Genomic DNA, 21,973 nt, shown 5'->3' with positions numbered 1-21,973 from the left:
CCACACACACACTCACACACTCACTCACACTCACCCACACACACACACTCACCCACCCACTCACTCACACACTCACTCACTCACCCACACACACACCACACACACACTCACTCACACTCACCCACACACACACACTCACCCACCCACTCACTCACCCACCCACTCACTCACCCACACACACACTCACCCACTCACTCACACACACACTCACCCACACTCACACACTCACTCACACTCACCCACACACACACTCACCCACCCACTCACTCACACACTCACTCACCCACACACACACTCACACACTCACACACTCACCCACACACACACTCACACACTCACTCACTCACTCACCCACACACACACTCACCCACCACTCACTCACACACCACTCACTCACCCACACACACACTCACACACTCACTCACCCACACACACACTCACACACTCACACACTCACCCACCCACTCACTCACACCACTCACTCACCCACACACACACTCACCCACACACTCACTCACCCACACACACACACTCACCCACCCACTCACTCACACACTCACTCACACACTCACTCACACTCACCCACACACACACTCACCCACCCACTCACCCACACACTCACTCACCCACACACACACTCACACACTCACACACTCACCCACACACACACACTCACCCACCCACTCACTCACTCACACTCACCACACACACACTCACTCACCCACACACACACACTCACCCACCCACTCACTCACACACACACACTCACACACTCACTCACACTCACCCACACACACACACTCACCCACACACACACTCACACACTCACTCACACTCACCCACACTCACACACTCACTCACTCACACTCACCCACACACACACACTCACCCACACACACACTCACACACTCACTCACACTCACCCACACTCACACACTCACTCACACTCACCCACACACACACACTCACCCACCCACTCACTCACACACTCACACACTCACCCACTCACTCACTCACACACTCACTCACCCACACACACACTCACACACTCACTCACACACCCACTCACTCACTCACTCACTCACACTCACCCACACACACACTCACCCACCCACTCACTCACACACTCACTCACCCACACACACACTCACACACTCACTCACACTCACCCACACACACACACTCACCCACCCACTCACTCACACACTCACTCACCCACACACACACTCACACACTCACTCACACTCACCCACACACACACACTCACCCACCCACTCACTCACACACTCACTCACCCACACACACACTCACACACTCACTCACACTCACCCACACACACACTCACCCACCCACTCACTCACCCACCCACTCACTCACACACCCACACACACCCACACACCCACTCACTCACACACTCACTCACCCACACACACACTCACACACTCACTCACACTCACCCACACACACACACTCACCCACCCACTCACTCACACACTCACTCACTCACCCACACACACACTCACACACTCACTCACACTCACCCACACACACACTCACCCACCACTCACTCACACACTCACTCACTCACCCACACACACACTCACACACTCACTCACACTCACCCACACACACACACTCACTCACACACCCACACACCCACACACCCACTCACTCACACACTCACTCACCCACACACACACTCACACACTCACTCACACTCACCCACACACACACTCACCCACCCACTCACTCACACACTCACTCACCCACACACACACTCACACACTCACTCACACTCACCCACACACACACTCACCCACCCACTCACTCACACACTCACTCACTCACCCACACACACACTCACACACTCACTCACACTCACCCACACACACACACTCACCCACACACACACACTCACCCACCCACTCACTCACACACTCACCCACACACACACTCACACACTCACTCACACTCACCCACACACACACACTCACCCACCCACTCACTCACACACTCACTCACCCACACACACACACTCACCCACACACACACTCACACACTCACTCACCCACTCACACACTCACTCACACTCACCCACACACACACTCACCCACCCACTCACTCACACACTCACTCACCCACACACACACTCACACACTCACTCACACTCACCCACACACACACACTCACCCACCCACTCACTCACACACTCACTCACCCACTCACACACTCACTCACACTCACCCACACACACACTCACCCACCCACTCACTCACACACACTCACTCACCCACACACACACTCACACACTCACTCACACTCACCCACACACACACTCACCCACCCACTCACTCACACACTCACTCACCCACACACACACTCACACACTCACTCACACTCACCCACACACACACTCACCCACCCACTCACTCACCCACACACTCACTCACACACCCACACACCCACACACCCACTCACCCACACACACTCACTCACTCACACTCACCCTCACCCCCCCTCACACCCACCTCACCCCCCACCCTCACCCTCCCCCAGTACTCGCTCAAGCTAGCCAAGGGCGACTACAGCTACTCACCCACACACTCACCCCCTACCCTCACCCCCCAGTACTCGCTCAAGCTGGACAAGGGCGACTACAGCTACTCACCCACACACTCACCCTCTACCCTCACCCCCCAGTACTCGCTCAAGCTGGACAAGGGCGACTACAGCAACTCACCCTCACCCACACACTCACCCCCTACCCTCACCCCCCCAGTACTCACTCAAGCTGGACAAGGGCGACTACAGCTACTCACCCACACACTCACCCCCTACCCTCCCCCAGTACTCGCTCAAGCTGGACAAGGGCGACTACAGCAACTCACCCACACACTCACCCTCTACCCTCACCCCCCCCAGTACTCGCTCAAGCTGGACAAGGGCGACTACAGCAACTCACCCTCACCCACACACTCACCCTCTACCCTCACCCCCCCAGTACTCGCTCAAGCTGGACAAGGGTGACTACAGCAACTCACCCTCACCCACACACTCACCCCCTACCCTCCCCCAGTACTCACTCAAGCTGGACAAGGGCGACTACAGCTACTCACCCACAAACTCACCCTCTACCCTCACCCCCCCAGTACTCGCTCAAGCTGGACAAGGGCGACTACAGCTACTCACCCACAAACTCACCCTCTACCCTCACCCCCCCAGTACTCGCTCAAGCTGGACAAGGGCGACTACAGCTACTCACCCACACACTCACCCTCTACCCTCACCCCCCCAGTACTCGCTCAAGCTGGACAAGGGTGACTACAGCAACTCACCCTCACCCACACACTCACCCCCTACCCTCCCCCAGTACTCACTCAAGCTGGACAAGGGCGACTACAGCGTGCGTCTGCAGCTGCGCCACGACTCGCCGCTTGAGCTGGAGCGTCTTCGCGACGCGCCGCTGCTCATCGCCCACCGGCTGGGCTCGCAGCTGGCGCTGGAGGCCCACCCGTCGCACGCAGCCGCGCTGCTACAGGGGGGGGCCCGCTCAGCCGCTAGGGCCGCTGGCGGGGTGGGAGGGGGTGGAGGCGGGGGAGGGGGGGGTGGGGCGGGCGGGGCGGCGGGCACGACGACCACACTGCCGCCCGGACACGGGCAGGCGCTGTTCTTTACGGGAGTGCCCGATGAGAAGTGAGCGGGGTGTGGGTGGGTTGGTGTGGGTGGGTGTGTGGGTGGGTGTGTGGGTGGGTTGGTGGGTGGGTGGGTGTGTGGGTGTGTGGGTGGGTGGGTGGGGGTGTGGGTAGGTGGGTGTGTGGGTGGGTTGGTGGGTTGGTGGGTTGGTGTGTGTGTGGGTGTGTGGGTATGTCTGAAAGTGTGTTTGTCAGTGTGTGTGTGTCTGTGTGTTATGTGTGTGTGGGTGGGTGTTGAGAAGTGAGCGGTGTGGGTGGGTGGGTGTGTGGGTGTGTGGGTGGGTGGGTGGGGGTATGGGTTGGTGGGTGGGTGTGTGGGTGGGTGGGTGGGGGTGTGGGTGGGTGGGTGGGTGGGGGTGTGGGTGGGGGTGTGGGTGGGTGGGTGGGGGTGTGGGTGGGTGTGTGGGTGTGTGGGTGGGTGTGTGGGTGGGTGGGTGGGTGGGGGGTGGGTGGGGGTGTGGGTGGGTGGGTGGGGGTGTGGGTGGGTGTGTGGGTGGGTGGGGGTGTGGGTGGGTGTGTGGGTGGGTGTGTGGGGGTGTGGGTGGGGGTGTGGGTGGGTGGGTGGGGGTGTGGGTGGGTGTGTGGGTGTGTGGGTGGGTGGGTGTGTGGGTGGGTGGGGGAGTGGGTGTGTGGGTGGGTGGGTGGGTGGGGGGGTGTGTGTGGGTGTGTGGGTGGGTGGGTGGGTGGGGGGGTGTGTGTGTTGGTGTGTGGGTGGGTTGGTGGGTGTGTGGGTGGGGTGTGGGGGTGTGTGGGTGTGTGGGTGGGTTGGTGGGTGGGTGGGTTGGTGTGTGTGTGGGTGTGGGTATGTCTGAAAGTGTGTTTGTCAGTGTGTGTGTCTGTGTGTTATGTGTGTGTAGGTGGGTGTTGAGAAGTGAGCGGTGTGGGTGGGTGGGTGGGTGTGTGGGTGGGTGGGTGGGTGTGTGGGTGGGTGTGTGGGTGTGTGGGTGGGTGGGTGGGTGGGGGTGTGGGTGGGTGTGTGGGTGGGTGTGGGTGTGTGGGTGGGTGGGTGGGGGAGTGGGTGGGTGGGTGGGTGGGTGGGGGTGTGGGTGGGGGTGTGGGTGGGGGTGTGGGTGGGTGGGTGGCGGTGTGGGTGGGTGGGTATGTGGGTGGGTGGGTGGGGGTGGGGGTGTGGGTGGGTGGGTGGGGGTGTGGGTGGGTGTGTGGGTGGGTGGGTGGGTGGGTGTGTGGGTGGGGGTGTGGGTGGGTGGGTGGGTGTGTGGGTGGGTGGGTGGGTGTGTGGGTGGGTGGGTGTGTGGGTGGGTGGGTGTGTGGGTGGGTGGGTGTGTGGGTGGGTGTGTGGGTGGGTGGGTGGGGGTGTGGGTGGGGGTGTGGGTGGGTGGGTGGGGGTGTGGGTGTGGGTGGGTGGGTTGGGGTGTGGGTGGGTGTGTGGGTGGGTGGGTGGGTGTGTGGGTGTGTGGGTGGGTGTGTGGGTGGGTGGGTGGGGGTGTGGGTGGGTGGGTGTGTGGGTGGGTGTGTGGGTGGGTGGGTGGGGGTGTGGGTGGGTGTGTGGGTGGGTGGGTGTGTGGGTGGGTGGGTGGGGGTGTGGGTGGGGGTGTGGGTGGGTGGGTGGGGGTGTGGGTGGGTGTGTGGGTGGGTGGGTGTGTGGGTGGGTGGGTGGGTGGGTGGGTGGGTGGGTGGGGGTGTGGGTGGGGGTGTGGGTGGGTGGGGGTGTGGGTGGGTGTGTGGGTGGGTGGGGGTGTGTGTGGGTGTGTGGGTGGGTGGGTGTGTGGGTGGGTGGGTGGGTGGGTGTGTGGGTGGGTGTGTGGGTGGGTGGGTGGGTGGGGGTGGGGGTGTGGGTGGGTGGGTGGGGGTGTGGGTGGGTGTGTGGGTGGGTGGGTGGGGGTGTGGGTGGGTGTGTGGGTGGGTGGGTGTGTGGGTGGGGGTGTGGGTGGGTGGGGGTGTGGGTGGGTGTGTGGGTGGGTGAGTGTGTGGGTGGGTGGGTGGGTGGGGGTGTGGGTGGGGGTGTGGGTGGGTGGGTGGGGGTGTGGGTGGGTGTGTGGGGGTGTGGGTGGGTGTGTGGGTGGGTGGGGGTGTGGGTGGGTGGGTGTGTGGGTGGGTGTGTGTGTGGGTGGGTGGGTGTGTGGGTATGAGTGTGTGTGTGATGAGAAGTGAGCGGGGTGGGTGGGGGTGTGGGTGGGTGTGTGGGTGGGTGGGTGTGTGGGTGGGTGTGTGGGTGGGTGGGTGGGTGGGGGTGTGGGTGGGGGTGTGGGTGGGTGGGTGGGGGTGTGGGTGTGTGGGTGGGTGGGTGTGTGGGTGGGTGGGTGTGTGGGTATGAGTGTGTGTGTGTGTGATGAGAAGTGAGCGGGGTGGGTGGGTGGGTGTGTGTGGGTGGGTGGGTGGGTGTGTGGGTGGGTGTGTGGGTGGGTTGGTGTGTGGGTGGGTTGGTGTGTGGGTGGGTGTGTGTGGGTGGGTGTGTGGGTGGGTTGGTGTGTGGGTGGGTGTGTGTGGGTGGGTGGGTGGGTGGGTGGGTGTGTGGGTGGGTGTGTGGGTGGGTGTGTGGGTGTGTGGGTGGGTGTGTGGGTGTGTGGGTGGGTGGGTGTGTGTGGGTGGGTGGGTGGGTGTGGGTGGGTGGGTGTGTGGGTGGGTGGGTGTGTGGGTGGGTGTGTGGGTGGGTGGGTGTGGGGCTGGGTGGGTGGGTGTGGGGCTGGGGGTGTGTGTGGGTGGGTGTGTGTGGGTGGGTGTGTGTCTGTGTGTGTGTCTATTTGTGTCTGTGTGTCAGTGTATGTGTGTCAGTGTATGGGTGTGGGTGGGTGTGTGGGTGGGTGTGTTAGTTGATGGGTGTGTGGGTGGGTGTGTGTCTGTGTGTGTGTGAGAGTGTGTTTGTCTGTGTGTGTGTGTCTGTGTGTTATGTGTGTGTGGGTGGGTGATGAGAAGTGAGGGGAGATGTGGGGGTGGGTGGGTGTGTCAGTGTGTGGGTGGGTGTGTGTCAGTGTGTGTGTCTGTGTGTGATTGTGTGTGTGTGTGATGAGAAGTGGGCGGGGTGGGTGGGTTGGTGGGTGTGTGGGGGTGTGGGTGGGTGTGTGTGGGTGGGTGTGTCTATTTGTGTCTGTGTGTGTGTCAGTGTGTGTGTCAGTGTATGGGTGTGGGTGGGTGTGTGAGTGGGTGTTTGTGTGGGTGTCTGTGTGTGTGTGTGAGAGTGTGTTTGTCAATGTGTGTGTGTCAGTGTGTGTGTCAGTGTGTGTGTCTATATGTGTTTGTGTGTATGTGTGTGTGTCAGTGTTTGTGTGTGTCAGTGTGTGTGTCTGTGTGTGTGACTGTGTGTCTTTGTGTATCAGTGTCTGTGTGTGTGTGTGTGTCTATGTGTGTGTGTGTGTGTCAGTGTGTGGTTCAGTGTGTGTGTCTGTGTCAGCCAATTGGGGTTTGGCCGCCCTCCCCTGGATCGCCTTGCCAGGCACGCTGAGGAGAGGCTTGCGGAGCCCCAATGCGGTTTCAGGAAAGGGCGGTCCTGCACAGATGCCATATTTTCTGTCCGTCTGCTACAGCAGAGGTGTAGGGAATTCCAACAAGACCTACATCTCTGCTTTATTGACCTGGTCAAGGCCTATGATACCATCAGTAGGCCTGGGCTCTGGGTTGTTCTTCGTGCTTTCGGAGTCCCTGACCCTCTGCTCACGATCATTAAGGACCTTCATGATGGTGAGTGGGCCCGGGTAAAACTACGTGGCTGGGAGTCGGAGCCTTTCCCTGTACACCTTGGGGTGCGACAGGGATGTCCTCTGGCTCCCACATTATTTAACATCTATTTTGACCGCGTAGTTCGTGAAGCCTTCAATAGCTGTACCGGGGGAATTTCCATTTGGTACAGATATAATGGGAAGCTGATCGATGCCCGGGTGCGATCAAGGGATGGCTCCCTATTGGTCAACCACGTTATGTATGCCGATTTGGTAATAGCTGCTCATTCAGAAGAGGAGTTGGAGACGCTGCTGCTGAGACTGGAGCGTGCCACTAAGAGGTGGGGCCTTACCATCAGCCCCACCAAAACTAAGCACCTGCCTAGCTATTGTGTACCATCGGACACTCCACCCCCACAACTCCCAATCGGTGATGGGGCAGTAGTGGAGAGAGTGGAGAGTTTCCCATACCTGGGCAGTGTGCTCATGACTGACTCCGGTTTGACAGCAGAGGTCTCACTCCGAATTAGTCGAGCGGCAATATCTTTTCATCGGTTGCGTAACGCTGTGTGGAAGCTACCTGGTCTGTCGCTCCGCACGAAGCTTCAGGTCTTCTCGGCCACGGTCATTCCCTCCCTTCTATACGCTTGCGAAATGTAGACCCCCCTAATGGTGCATTTTCGCCGGTTGGAAACATTTAGGCTGGCCTGCCTACGATCCATCCTGGGTTTAACCTGCAGGCTGGATTGTGTGAGGAGCTCACAAATCCTTGAAAGATCTGGGCAAAGTCCCATCAGTGAGCTCCTTCGGCAGGCAAGGCTGCGTTGGCTGGGTCGTGTAGCCCGCATGCCGAGCCACCGCATGCCTAAACAGCTTTTGTTCGGCCGGATCGAGGGGGCTAAACGGGCGCGGCACGGGCTAGAGAGGAGATGGAGTGATGTGGTACAGGAGGACGTGGAGCTGAGTGGACTTGCCGATGACTGGTATCAGCGGTGACAAGATCGGCCTCAGTGGAGGAGGCTCGTGAAGGACGCTACTGGGCAGTTGGAGGCAGTCGCCCTCCAACAACAACGGAGGGCGGAGGAGCGACGCTCACAACAACGAGCGGAGCGCCGGGTGGCTAAAGCACAGCAAGTTGGTACAGTAGGGGGCACAGGTGGTGCATCAGCCAGTCATCTCGGTCATCTCAGTCAGTCGAACCGTGGCACCTGGGTCTGCCCCGTGACCTCCTGCCAGCGGGCGTTCGACACTTCACGTGGCCTCTAGGTGCACATGGCCTGGCACAAGCGTGGTGGTGACGTCACCGCCACTTAGTGGCGAATGGCGGTTGTTGTGTGTGTCTGTGTGAGTGTGAGTCTGTGTGTGTGTATGTCTGTGTGTGTGTGAGTGTGAGTCTGTGTGTGTGTATGTCTGTGTGTGTCTGTGTGTGTGTCTGTGTGTGTGTGTGTCTGTGTGTGTGTCTGTGTGTGTGTCTGTGTGTGTGAGTGTGTGTCTGTGTGTCTATGTGTGTGTCTGTGTGTCTGTGTGTCTATGTGTGTGTCTGTGTGTGTCTGAGTGAGTTCGTGTTGATGTCTCCCATCTTTCCAGGATCCCCAAGGGAAGCTCACCAGGCTGCTACCTCCAGGGGACCCTCTCGCTGTCTAAGAGCGAGCTGAGCAAGAGGGTGGTGAGTAACACTCACTCACTCACCACTCACTCACTCACTCACCCACCCACACGCTCTCGCTGTCTAAGAGCGAGCTGAGTAAGAGGGTGGTGAGTGACACTCACTCACTCACCACTCACTCACTCACTCACCCACCCACCCACACTCTCTCGCTGTCTAAGAGCGAGCTGAGCAAGAGGGTGGTGAGTGACACTCACTCACCACTCACTCACTCACACACCACTCACTCACTCACCACTCACTCACCCACCCACTCACCCACCCACTCACCCACCCACCCACTCACCCACCCACCCACCCACTCACCCACTCACTCACTCACCCACTCACTCACTCACCACTCACTCACCCACTCACTCACCACTCACTAACTCACTCACCACTCACCCACCCACACTCTCTCACTCACCCACTCACTCACCCACCCACTCACCACTCACCCACTCACTCACCCACTCACTCACTCACCACTCACTCACTCACCCACTCACTCACTCACCACTCACTAACTCACTCACCACTCACCCACCCACTCTCTCACTCACTCACCCACCCACTCACTCCCTCACCCACTCACTCACCAACTCACCCACTCACTCACTCACCCACTCACTCACTCACTCACCCACTCACCACTCACTCACCACTCACTCACTCACCCACTCACTCACTCACCCACTCACCACTCACTCACCACTCACTCACTCACTCACCCACTCACTCACTCACCACTCACTCACCACTCACTCACCACTCACTCACTCACTCACTCACCCACTCACTCACTCACCCACTCACCACTCACTCACCACTCACTCACTCACTCACCCACTCACTCACTTACCCACTCACTCACTCACCACCCACTCACTCACCATTCCACTCACTCACCACTCACCGACTCACCACTCACTCACTCTCTCACCACTCACTCACTCTCTCACCACTCACTCACTCACCATTCCACTCACTCACTCACTCACCACTCACTCGCCCACTCACTCGCCCACTCACTCACTCACCACTCACTCACTCACCACTCACTCACTCACCACTCACTCGCCCACTCACTCACTCACTCATGCACTCACTCACTCACTCACTCACCCACTCACTCACTCTCTCACCACTCACTCACCACTCACTCACCACTCACTCACCACTCACTCACTCACCACTCACCATTCCACTCACTCACTCACTCACCACTCACTCACCACTCACTCACTCGCTCAATCACTCACTACTCACTCACTCACCACTCACTCACTCACCACTCACTCACCACTCACTCACCACTCACCCACTCACCACTCACTCACCACTCACTCACTCACTCACCACTCACTCACCACTCACCCACTCACCACTCACTCACCACTCACTCACTCACTCACCCACTCACTCACTCACCCACTCACCACTCACTCACCACTCACTCACTCACTCACTCACCCACTCACTCACCACTCACTCACCACTCACTCACCACTCACTCACTCACTCACTCACCCACTCACTCACTCACTCACCCACTCACCACTCACTCACCACTCACTCACTCACTCACTCACCCACTCACTCACTTACCCACTCACTCACTCACCACCCACTCACTCACCATTCCACTCACTCACCACTCACCGACTCACCACTCACTCACTCTCTCACCACTCACTCACTCTCTCACCACTCACTCACTCACCATTCCACTCACTCACTCACCACTCACTCGCCCACTCACTCGCCCACTCACTCGCCCACTCACTCACTCACCACTCACTCACTCACCACTCACTCACTCACCACTCACTCGCCCACTCACTCACTCACTCACGCACTCACTCACTCACCCACTCACTCACTCTCTCACCACTCACTCACCACTCACTCACCACTCACTCACTCACCACTCACCACTCACTCACTCACTCACCCACTCATTCACTCACTCACTCACCACTCACTCACCACTCACTCACTTGCTCAATCACTCACTACTCACTCACTCACCACTCACTCACTCACCACTCACTCACCACTCACTCACTCACTCACCACTCACTCACTCACCACTCACCACCTACATAACCACCCACCCACCCACCTACTCACCCACCCACCCACTCTCTCTTTGAGTGTCTCTATCTGTGTGTGTCTCTGTGTGTCTCTGTATGTGTACGTGTCTCTGTGTGTGCGCTCGTGTCTGTGTCTCTGTCTGTGTCTCTGTCTCATGTGTCTGTGTGTCTCTGTGTGTGTCCGTGTCTCTGTGTGTGTCTCATGTATTCGTGTGTCTCTGTGTGTGTCCGTGTCTCTGTGTGTATGTGTCTCTGTGCGTGTCTGTGTGTCTGTCTGTGTGTGTGTGTGTCTGTGTGTCTCTGTGTGTCTCTGTCTGTGTCTCATGTGTCTCTGTCTGTGTGTGTGTGTCTGTGTGTCTCTGTGTGTCTCTGTCTGTGTCTCATGTGTCTCTGTGTCTCTGTCTGTGTGTGTGCGTCTGTTTGTCTCTGTGTGTCTCTGTCTGTGTCTGTCTGTGCGTGTCTGTCAGTGTGTCCGTGTCTCGTCTCCGTGTCTAAGAACTTCATTATCTACTGATGTCTCATCCGGTCACACACAATGAATCTTACCCTGTGTCTCCGTGTGTGTGTCTGTGTGTCTGTGTGTGTGTGTCTGTGTGTGTTTGTGTGTGTCTGTGTGTGTGTGTGTCTGTGTGTTTGTGTGTGTCTGTGTGTGTGTGTGTGTCTGTGTGAGTGTGAGTGTGTGAGTGTGTGTGTGTCTGTGTGTGTGTGAGTGTGTGTGTGTATGTGTGTGTATGTGTGTGTGTGTCTGTGTGTGTGTGAGTGTGTGTGTCTGTGTGTGTGTGAGTGTGTGTGTCTGTGTGTGTGTGTGTCTGTGTGTGTGTGTGTGTCTGTGTGTGTGTCTGTGAGTGTGTGTCTGTGTGTGTGTCTGTGTGTGTGTGTCTGTGTGTGTGTCTGTGTGTGTGTGTGTGTCTGTGTGTGTGTGAGTGTGTGTGTGTGAGTGTCTGTGTGTGTGTGAGTGTGTGTGTGTGAGTGTGTGTGTGTGAGTGTGTGTGTGTATGTGTGTGTGTGTCTGTGTGTGTGTGTGTGTGTGAGTGTGTGTGTGTCTGTGTGTGTGTGAGTGTGTGTGTGTCTGTGTGTGTGTGAGTGTGTGTGTGTCTGTGTGTGTGTCTGAGTGTGTGTCTGTGTGTGTGTCTGTGTGTGTGTCTGTGTGTGTGTCTGTGTGTGTGTGAGTGTGTGTGTGTCTGTGTGTGTGTGAGTGTGTGTGTGTCTGTGTGTGTGTCTGAGTGTGTGTCTGTGTGTGTGTCTGTGTGTGTGTCTGTGTGTGTGTCTGTGTGTGTGTCTGTGTGTGTGTGAGTGTGTGTGTGTGTCTGTGTGTGTGTGTCTGTGTGTGTGTGAGTGTGTGTGTGTCTGTGTGTGTGTCTGTGTGTGTGTCTGTGTGTGTGTGAGTGTGTGTGTGTGAGTGTGTGTGTGTGTCTGTGTGTGTGTGAGTGTGTGTGTGTCTGTGTGTGTGTCTGTGTGTGTGTCTGTGTGTGTGTGAGTGTGTGTGTGTCTGTGTGTGTGTGAGTGTGTGTGTGTGAGTGTGTGTGTCTGTGTGTTGTGGTCTGTGTGTGTGTCTGTGTGTGTGTCTGTGTGTGTGTGAGTGTGTGTGTGTGTCTGTGTGTGTGTGTATGTGTGTGTGTGAGTGTGTGTGTGTGTCTGTGTGTGTGTGTCTGTGTGTGTGTGAGTGTGTGTGTGTCTCAGAACTTCCCCTTCTACTACCACCTGGTGGCGGCGCCGTCCAAGCCCAAGAGCGGCGGCCGTGGGGATCGCGACCGTCCACGGGACCCCAGCGACGAGTTCTACGAAGCACTCAGAGACCTCAAGATCAGCTGGCTGGGGAAGTGAGTGGCTGGGTGGGTGGGTGGGTGAGTGGGTGGGTGGGTGAGTGGTGGGTGGGTGGGTGGGTGAGTGGGTGGGTGGGTGGGTGGGTGAGTGGGTGAGTGGGTGGGTGGGTGGGTGAGTGGGTGGGTGGGTGGGTGAGTGGGTGGGTGGGTGAGTGGGTGGGTTGTTGGGTGGTGAGTGGGTGGGTTGGTGGGTGGCTGAGTGGGTGGGTGGGTGAGTGGCTGGGTGGGTGGGTGAGTGGCTGGCTGGGTGGGTGAGTGGCTGGGTGGTTGGGTGGGTGAGTGGCTGGGTGGGTGGGTGAGTGGCTGGCTGGGTGGGTGGGTGAGTGGGTGGGTGGGTGAGTGGCTGGCTGGGTGGGTGGGTGAGTGGCTGGGTGGGTGGGTGAGTGGCTGGGGTGGGTGGGTGGGTGAGTGGCTGGCTGGGTGGGTGGGTGAGTGGCTGGCTGGGTGGGTGGGTGAGTGGCTGGCTGGGTGGGTGGGTGAGTGGCTGGGTGGGTGGGTGGGTGAGTGGCTGGGTGGGTGGGTGAGTGGCTGGCTGGGCGGGTGGGTGGGTGAGTGGCTGGGTGGGTGGGTGGGTGAGTGGCTGGCTGGGTGGGTGGGTGAGTGGGTGGGTGGGTGGGTGAGTGGCTGGCTGGGTGGGTGGGTGAGTGGGTGGGTGGGTGGGTGGCTGGGTGGGTGGGTGGGTGAGTGGCTGGGTGGGTGGGTGAGTGGCTGGGTGGGTGGGTGGGTGAGTGGCTGGCTGGGTGGGTGGGTGAGTGGCTGGCTGGGTGGGTGGGTGAGTGGGTGGGTGGGTGAGTGGCTGGGTGGGTGGGTGAGTGGCTGGGTGGGTGGGTGAGTGGCTGGGTGGGTGGGTGAGTGGCTGGGTGGTGAGTGGCTGGCTGGGTGGGTGGGTGAGTGGGTGGGTGGGTGGGTGAGTGGCTGGCTGGGTGGGTGGGTGAGTGGCTGGGTGGGTGGGTGAGTGGCTGGGTGGGTGGGTGAGTGGCTGGCTGGGTGGGTGGGTGGGTGAGTGGGTGGGTGGGTGGGTGGCTGGGTGGGTGGGTGGGTGGGTGAGTGGCTGGCTGGCTGGCTGGCTGGGTGGGTGGGTGGGTGAGTGGCTGGCTGGGTGGGTGGGTGGGTGAGTGGCTGGCTGGGTGGGTGGGTGGGTGGTGGTGAGTGGGTGGGTGGGTGAGTGGGTGGGTGGGTGGGTGAGTGGCTGGCTGGGTGGGTGGGTGAGTGGGTGGGTGGGTGAGTGGCTGGGTGGGTGGGTGAGTGGCTGGCTGGGTGGGTGAGTGGCTGGCTGGGTGGGTGGGTGAGTGGGTGGGTGGGTGGGTGAGTGGCTGGGTGGGTGGGTGGGTGAGTGGCTGGCTGGGTGGGTGGGTGAGTGGCTGTCTGGGTGGGTGGGTGAGTGGGTGGGGTGGGTGGGTGGGTGAGTGGCTGGGTGCGTGGGTGAGTGGCTGGCTGGGTGGGTGGTTGAGTGGGTGGGTGGGTGGGTGAGTGGCCTGGGTGGGTGGGTGAGTGGCTGGCTGGGTGGGTGGGGTGAGTGGGTGGGTGGGTGGGTGGGTGGGTGGGTGAGTGGGTGGGTGGGTGGGTGAGTGGGTGAGTGGGTGGGTGTGTGGGTGAGTGGGTGGGTGGGTGAGTGGGTGGGTGGGTGGTGAGTGGCTGGGTGGGTGGGTGGGTGAGTGGCTGGGTGGGTGGGTGGGTGAGTGGCTGGCTGGGTGGGTGGGTGAGTGGCTGGCTGGGTGGGTGGTGAGTGGGTGGGTCGGTGGGTGAGTGGCTGGGTGGGTGGGTGGGTGAGTGGCTGGGTGGGTGGGTGGGTGAGTGGCTGGCTGGGTGGGTGGGTGAGTTGGGTGGGTGGGTGAGTGGCTGGGTGGGTGGGTGAGTGCTGGTGGGTGGGTGGTGAGTGGCTGGGTGGGTGGGTGAGTGGCTGGCTGGGTGGGTGGGTGAGTGGGTGGGTGGGTGGGTGGGTGAGTGGTGAGTGGGTGGGTGGGTGAGTGGGTGGGTGGGTGGGTGAGTGGGTGGGTGGGTGAGTGGGTGGGTGGGTGGGTGGGTGAGTGAGTGGGTGGGTGAGTGGGTGGGTGGGTGAGTGGGTGGGTGGGTGGGTGGGTGAGTGGGTGGGTGGGTGAGTGGGTGGGTGGGTGAGTGGGGTGGGTGGGTGAGTGGGTGGGTGGGTGAGTGGGTGGGTGGGTGAGTGGGTGGGTGAGTGGGTGGGTGGGTGAGTGGGTGGGTGGGTGGGTGGGGTGGGTGAGTGGGTGGGTGGGTGGGTGAGTGGGTGGGTGGGTGGGTGAGTGGGTGAGTGGGTGGGTGGGTGAGTGGGGTGGGTGGGTGGTGAGTGGGTGAGTGGGTGGGTGGGTGGGTGAGTGGCGTGAGTGGGTGGGTGGGTGAGTGGGTGGGTGGGTGAGTGGGTGGGTGGGTGGGAGGTGGGTGGGTGGGTGAGTGGGTGGGTGAGTGGGTGAGTGGTGAGTGGGTGAGTGGGTGGGTGGGTGGGTGAGTGGGTGGGTGGGTGGGTGAGTGGGTGAGTGGGTGGGTGGGTGGGTGAGTGGGTGAGTGGGTGGGTGGGTGAGTGGGTGGTGGGTGGGTGAGTGGTGGTGGGTGGGTGGGTGAGTGGGTGGGTGGGTGGTGAGTGGGTGAGTGGGTGAGTGGGTGAGTGGGTGGGTGAGTGGGTGGGTGGGTGAGTGGGTGGGTGGGTGGGGAGTGGGTGAGTGGGTGGGTGGGTGAGTGGGTGGTGTGGGTGAGTGGGTGGGGGTGGAGTGGGTGGGTGAGTGGGTGAGGTGGGTGGGTGAGTGGGTGGGTGGGTGAGTGGGTGGGTGGGTGGGAGAGTGGGTGAGTGGGTGGGTGGGTGAGTGGGTGGGTGGGTGGTGGGTGAGGGTGAGTGGGTGAGTGGGTGGTGGGTGGGTGGGTGAGTGGGTGGGTGGAGTGGGTGAGTGGGTGGAGTGGGTGGGTGGGTGGGTGGGTGGGTGAGTGGGTGGTGGGTGGGTGGGTGAGTGGGTGGGTGAGGTGGGTGGGTGGGTGGGTGAGTGGGTGGGTGGGTGAGTGGGTGGGTGGGTGGGTGGGTGGGTGGGTGGTGGGTGGGTGGGTGGGTGGGGGTGAGTGGGTGGGTGGGTGAGTGGGTGGGTGGGTGGGTGAGTGGGTGAGTGGGTGGGTGGGTGAGTGGGTGGGTGAGTGAGTGGGTGGGTGGGTGGGTGAGTGGGTGGGTGGGTGGGTGAGTGGGTGGGTGGGTGGGTGGGTGTGTGGGTGAGTGGGTGGGTGAGTGGGTGGGTGAGTGGGTGAGTGGGTGGGTGAGTGGGTGGGTGGGTGGGTGAGTGGGTGGGTGAGTGGGTGAGTGAGTGGGTGAGTGGGTGGGTGAGTGGGTGAGTGAGTGGGTGGGTGAGTGGGTGGGTGAGTGGGTGGGTGGGTGGGTGAGTGGGTGGGTGAGTGAGTGAGTGGGTGGGTGGGTGGGTGGGTGAGTGGGTGGGTGGGTGAGTGGGTGGGTGGGTGAGTGGGTGTGGGTGAGTGAGTGGGTGGGTGGGTGAGTGGGTGGGTGGGTGGGTGAGTGGGTGGGGTGGGTGAGTGGGTGGGTGGTGGGTGGGTGGGTGGGTGGGTGAGTGGGTGGGTGGGTGAGTGGGTGGGTGGGTGAGTGGTGGGTGGTGGGGGTGAGTGGTGGGTGGGTGAGTGGGGGTGGTGAGTGGGTGGGTGGTGGGTGGGTGGGTGAGTGGGTGGGTGGGTGAGTGGGTGGGTGGGTGAGTGGGTGGGAGTGGTGGTGGGTGGTGGGTGGGTGGGTGGGGTGTGAGGTGGGTGGGTGGGTGGGTGAGTGGGTGGGTGGGTGGGAGTGGGTGGGTGGGTGGGTGGTGTGGGTGGGTGAGTGGGTGGGTGGGTGGGTGGTGGGTGAGTGGGTGGGTGGTGAGTGGTGGGTGGGTGGGGTGGGTGGTGAGTGGGTGGTGGGTGGGTGAGTGGTGAGTGGGTGAGTGGGTGGGTGAGTGAGTGGGTGGGTTGGGTGAGTGGGTGGGTGGGTGTGGGTGAGTGGGTGTGGTGGGTGAGTGGGTGAGTGGGTGGGTGGGTGAGTGGTGGGTGGGTGAGTGGGTGGGTGGGTGGGAGAGTGGGTGAGTGGTGGGTGGGTGAGTGGGTGGGTGGTGGTGTGAGTGGGTGAGTGGGTGGGTGGGTGAGTGGGTGGGTGGGTGGGTGAGTGGGTGGGTGGGTGGGTGAGTGGGTGAGTGGGTGGGTGGTGGTGGGTTGGTGAGTGGGTGAGTGGGTGGGTGGGTGAGTGGGTGGGTGGGTTGGTGAGTGGTGTGAGTGGGTGAGTGGGTGAGTGGGTGGGTGGGTGAGTGGGTGGGTGAGTGGGTGGTGTGGGTGAGTGGGTGGTGGGTGGGTGGGTGAGTGGGGTGAGTGGGTGGGTGGGTGAGTGGGTGGGTGAGTGGGTGAGTGGGTGAGTGGGTGGGTGGGTGGGTGAGTGGGTGGGTGAGTGGGTGAGTGGGTGGGTGAGTGGGTGGGTGGGTGAGTGGGTGGGTGGGTGGGAGAGTGGGTGAGTGGGTGGGTGGGTGGGTGGGTGAGTGGGTGGGTGGGTGAGTGGGTGGGTGGGTTGGTGAGTGGGTGAGTGGGTGAGTGGGGTGGAGTGGGTGAGTGGGTGGGTGAGTGGGTGGGGTGGGTGAGTGGGTGGGTGGGTGGGAGAGTGGGTGGGTGGGTGGGTGGGTGAGTGGGTGGGTGAGTGGGTGAGTGGGTGGGTGGGTGAGTGGGTGGGTGAGTGGGTGAGTGGGTGGGTGGGCGTGCGTGTGGGTGAGCGGGGTGAGCGAGTGAGTGTGTTGGCGTGCGGGTGAGCGTGTGGGTGAGCGAGTGGGTGAGCGTGTGGGTGAGCGTGCGGGTGAGCGTGCGGGTGAGCGAGTGGGTGAGCGTGTGGGTGAGCGTGCGGGTGAGCGTGCGGGTGAGCGTGCGGGTGAGCGAGCGAGTGGGTGAGCGTGTGGGTGAGCGTGCGTGTGCGTGCCAGGCTGGGTGTCGCCAGCAGTGCCCTCTACGAGGAGCTGAAGGTCGACTTCCCGGCTCACCTCCCACTCCACCTCGCTCGCCTCCAACAGCTCGACTCCGCTGACAAGGTAGCACCCTCACCACCATCCTCACCACACTCACCACCACACTCACCACCACACTCACCACACTCCTCACCACCACGCTCACCACCACACTCACCACCACTCCTCACCACCACACTCACCACTACACTCACCACGCTCACCACCACACTCACCACCACCCTCACCACCACACTCACCACCACCCTCACCACCACACTCACCACCCCACTCACCACACTCCTCACCACCACACTCACCACCACACTCACCACTACACTCACCACGCTCACCACCACACTCACCACCACCCTCACCACCACACTCACCACCACACTCACCACCACACTCACCACCACACTCACCACCCCACTCACCACACTCCTCACCACCACGCTCACCACCACACTCACCACCACTCCTCACCACCACACTCACCACTACACTCACCACGCTCACCACCACACTCACCACCACCCTCACCACCACACTCACCACCACCCTCACCACCACACTCACCACCCCACTCACCACACTCCTCACCACCACACTCACCACCACACTCACCACTACACTCACCACGCTCACCACCACACTCACCACCACCCTCACCACCACACTCACCACCACACTCACCACCTCACTCACCACACTCACCACCACACTCACCACCCCACTCACCACACTCACCACCACCACACTCACCACCACGCTCACCACCACACTCACCACCACCCTCACCACCACACTCACCACCACCCTCACCACCACACTCACCACCCCACTCACCACACTCCTCACCACCACCCTCACCACCACACTCACCACCACGCTCACCACTACACTCACCACGCTCACCACCACACTCACCACCACCCTCACCACCACACTCACCACCACACTCACCACCACACTCACCACCCCACTCACCACACTCCTCACCACCACCCTCACCACACCACACTCACCACCACCACTCACCACCACCCTCACCACCACACTCACCACCCCACTCACCACACTCCTCACCACCACCCTCACCACCACACTCACCACCACACTCACCACTACACTCACCACGCTCACCACCACACTCACCACCACCCTCACCACCACACTCACCACCACACTCACCACCACACTCACCACCCCACTCACCACACTCCTCACCACCACACTCACCACGCTCACCACCACACTCACCACCACCCTCACCACCACACTCACCACCACACTCACCACACTCACCACCACTACACTCACTAACACACTCACCACCACTACACTCACCACCACCACGCTCACCACCATCCTCACCACACTCACCACCATCCTCACCACTACACTCACTAACACACTCATCACCACACTCACCACCACCACCCTCACCACCATCCTCACCACACTCACCACCACTACACTCACCACCACACTCACCACTACACTCACCACCATCCTCACCACTACACTCACCACCACACTCACCACTACACTCACCACCACCACGCTCACCACCATCCTCACCACTACACTCACCACCACACTCACCACCACACTCACCACCACACTCACCACTACACTCACCACTACACTCACCACCACCCTCACCACCACACTCACCACCACACTCACCACCACACTCACCACCACACTCACCACCACACTCACCACCACACTCACCACCACACTCCTCACCACCACTACACTCACTAACACACTCACCACGCTCACCACACTCTCCACCATCACTACACTCACCACCACCACACTCACCACCATCCTCACCACACTCACCACCACTACACTCACCACCATCCTCACCACTACACTCACTAACACACTCACCACTACACTCACCACCACACTCACCACCACACTCACCACACTCCTCACCACCACTACACTCACTAACACACTCACCACGCTCACCACACTCCTCACCACCACACTCACCACCACTACACTCACCACCACTACACTCACCACCACTACACTCACTAACACACTCACCACCACACTCACCACCACCACCACACTCACCACCACACTCACCACCACACTCACCACCACACTCACCACCACACTCACCACTACACTCACCCTCACCACCACACTCACCACCACACTCACCACCACACTCACCACCACACTCACCACCACACTCACCACCACCACGCTCACCACTACACTCACTAACACACTCACCACCACCCTCACCACACTCACCACCACACTCACCACCACACTCACCACCACACTCACCACTACACTCACCCTCACCACCACCACCACACTCACCACCACACTCACCACCACACTCACCACCACACTCACCACCACACTCACCACCACCACGCTCACCACTACACTCACTAACACACTCACCACCACCCTCACCACACTCACCACCACACTCACCACCACACTCACCACTACACTCACCACCACACTCACCACCACCACCACACTCACCACCACACTCACCACCACTACACTCACCACACTCACCACCACCACACTCACCACCATCCTCACCACCACACTCACTAACACACTCACCACCACACTCACCACCACCCTCACCACACTCACCACTACACTCACCACCACACTCACCACTACACTCACCACCACACTCACCACTACACTCACCACTACACTCACCACTAACACCCTCACCACCATCCTCACCACACTCACCACCACACTCACCACCACACTCACCACCACACTCACCACCACCACACTCACCACACTCACCACCACACTCACCACACTCACCACACTCACCACCACTACACTCACCACTACCATCACACTCACCACCACCACACTCACCACTACACTCACCACCACACTCACCACTACACTCACCACCACACTCACCACCACACTCACCACACTCACCACCACACTCACCACTACACTCAACACCATACTCACCACCACACTCACCACTACACTCACCACACTCACCACCACACTCACCACCACACTCACCACCACACTCACCACACTCACCACCACACTCACCACTACACTCAACACCATACTCACCACCACACTCACCACCACACTCACCACACTCACCACCACACTCACCACCACACTCACCACCACACTCACCACCACACTCACCACTACACTCACCACCACACTCACCACCACACTCACCACTACACTCACCACCACACTCACCACCATCCTCACCACACTCACCACCACACTCACCACGCTCACCACACTCACTAACACACTCACCACCACACTCACCACCACACTCACCACCACACTCATCACCACACTCACCACTACACTCACTAACACACTCACCACCACACTCACCACCACATTCACCACCACACTCACCACCACACTCACCACCACACTCACCACCACACTCACCACCACACTCACCACCACACTCACCACCACACTCACCACCACCACACTCACCACCACACTCACCACCACACTCACCACCACCCTCACCACCACACTCACCACCACACTCACCACCACACTCACCACCACACTCACCACCACACTCACCACCACAGTCACCACAACACTTACCACCACACTCACCACCACCACACTCACCACCACACTCACCACCACACTCACCACCACCCTCACCACCACACTCACCACCACACTCACCACCACACTCACCACCACACTCACCACTCACTCACCACCACCCTCACCACCACACTCACCACTACACTCACCACCACACTCACCACTCACTCACCACCACACTCACCACCACTCTCACCACCACACTCACCACCACTTTCACCACCACACTCACCACCATCCTCACCACCACACTCACCACTACACTCACCACCACACTCACCACTCACTCACCACCACCCTCACCACCACACTCACCACTACACTCACCACCACACTCACCACTCACCTCACCACCACCCTCACCACCACACTCACCACTACACTCACCACCACACTCACCACTCACTCACCACCACACTCACCACCACCCTCACCACTACACTCACCACTCACTCACCACCACACTCACCACCACACTCACCACCACACTCACATCACCTTCA

General features: G+C 60.4%; 1 long non-coding RNA gene across 1 annotated transcript; it reads left to right on the top strand.

Moving 5' to 3' along the window:
• Positions 1-3,611: 3,611 nt before the first annotated feature.
• Positions 3,612-17,910, top strand: LOC144954183 (uncharacterized). The gene is made up of 4 exons (XR_013641079.1): positions 3,612-3,693; positions 8,894-8,972; positions 12,731-12,870; positions 17,804-17,910. It is a non-coding gene; the product is annotated as an uncharacterized LOC144954183 (long non-coding RNA).
• The last annotated feature ends 4,063 nt before the right edge of the window (positions 17,911-21,973 follow it).

Source organism: Lampetra fluviatilis, unplaced genomic scaffold, assembly GCF_964198595.1.
Source record: "Lampetra fluviatilis unplaced genomic scaffold, kcLamFluv1.1 SCAFFOLD_1207, whole genome shotgun sequence".
Taxonomy (NCBI): Eukaryota; Metazoa; Chordata; class Hyperoartia; order Petromyzontiformes; family Petromyzontidae; genus Lampetra; species Lampetra fluviatilis.
Note: the sequence above shows the minus strand (reverse complement) of the source record. Positions and strands in the feature narration are given on the sequence as shown.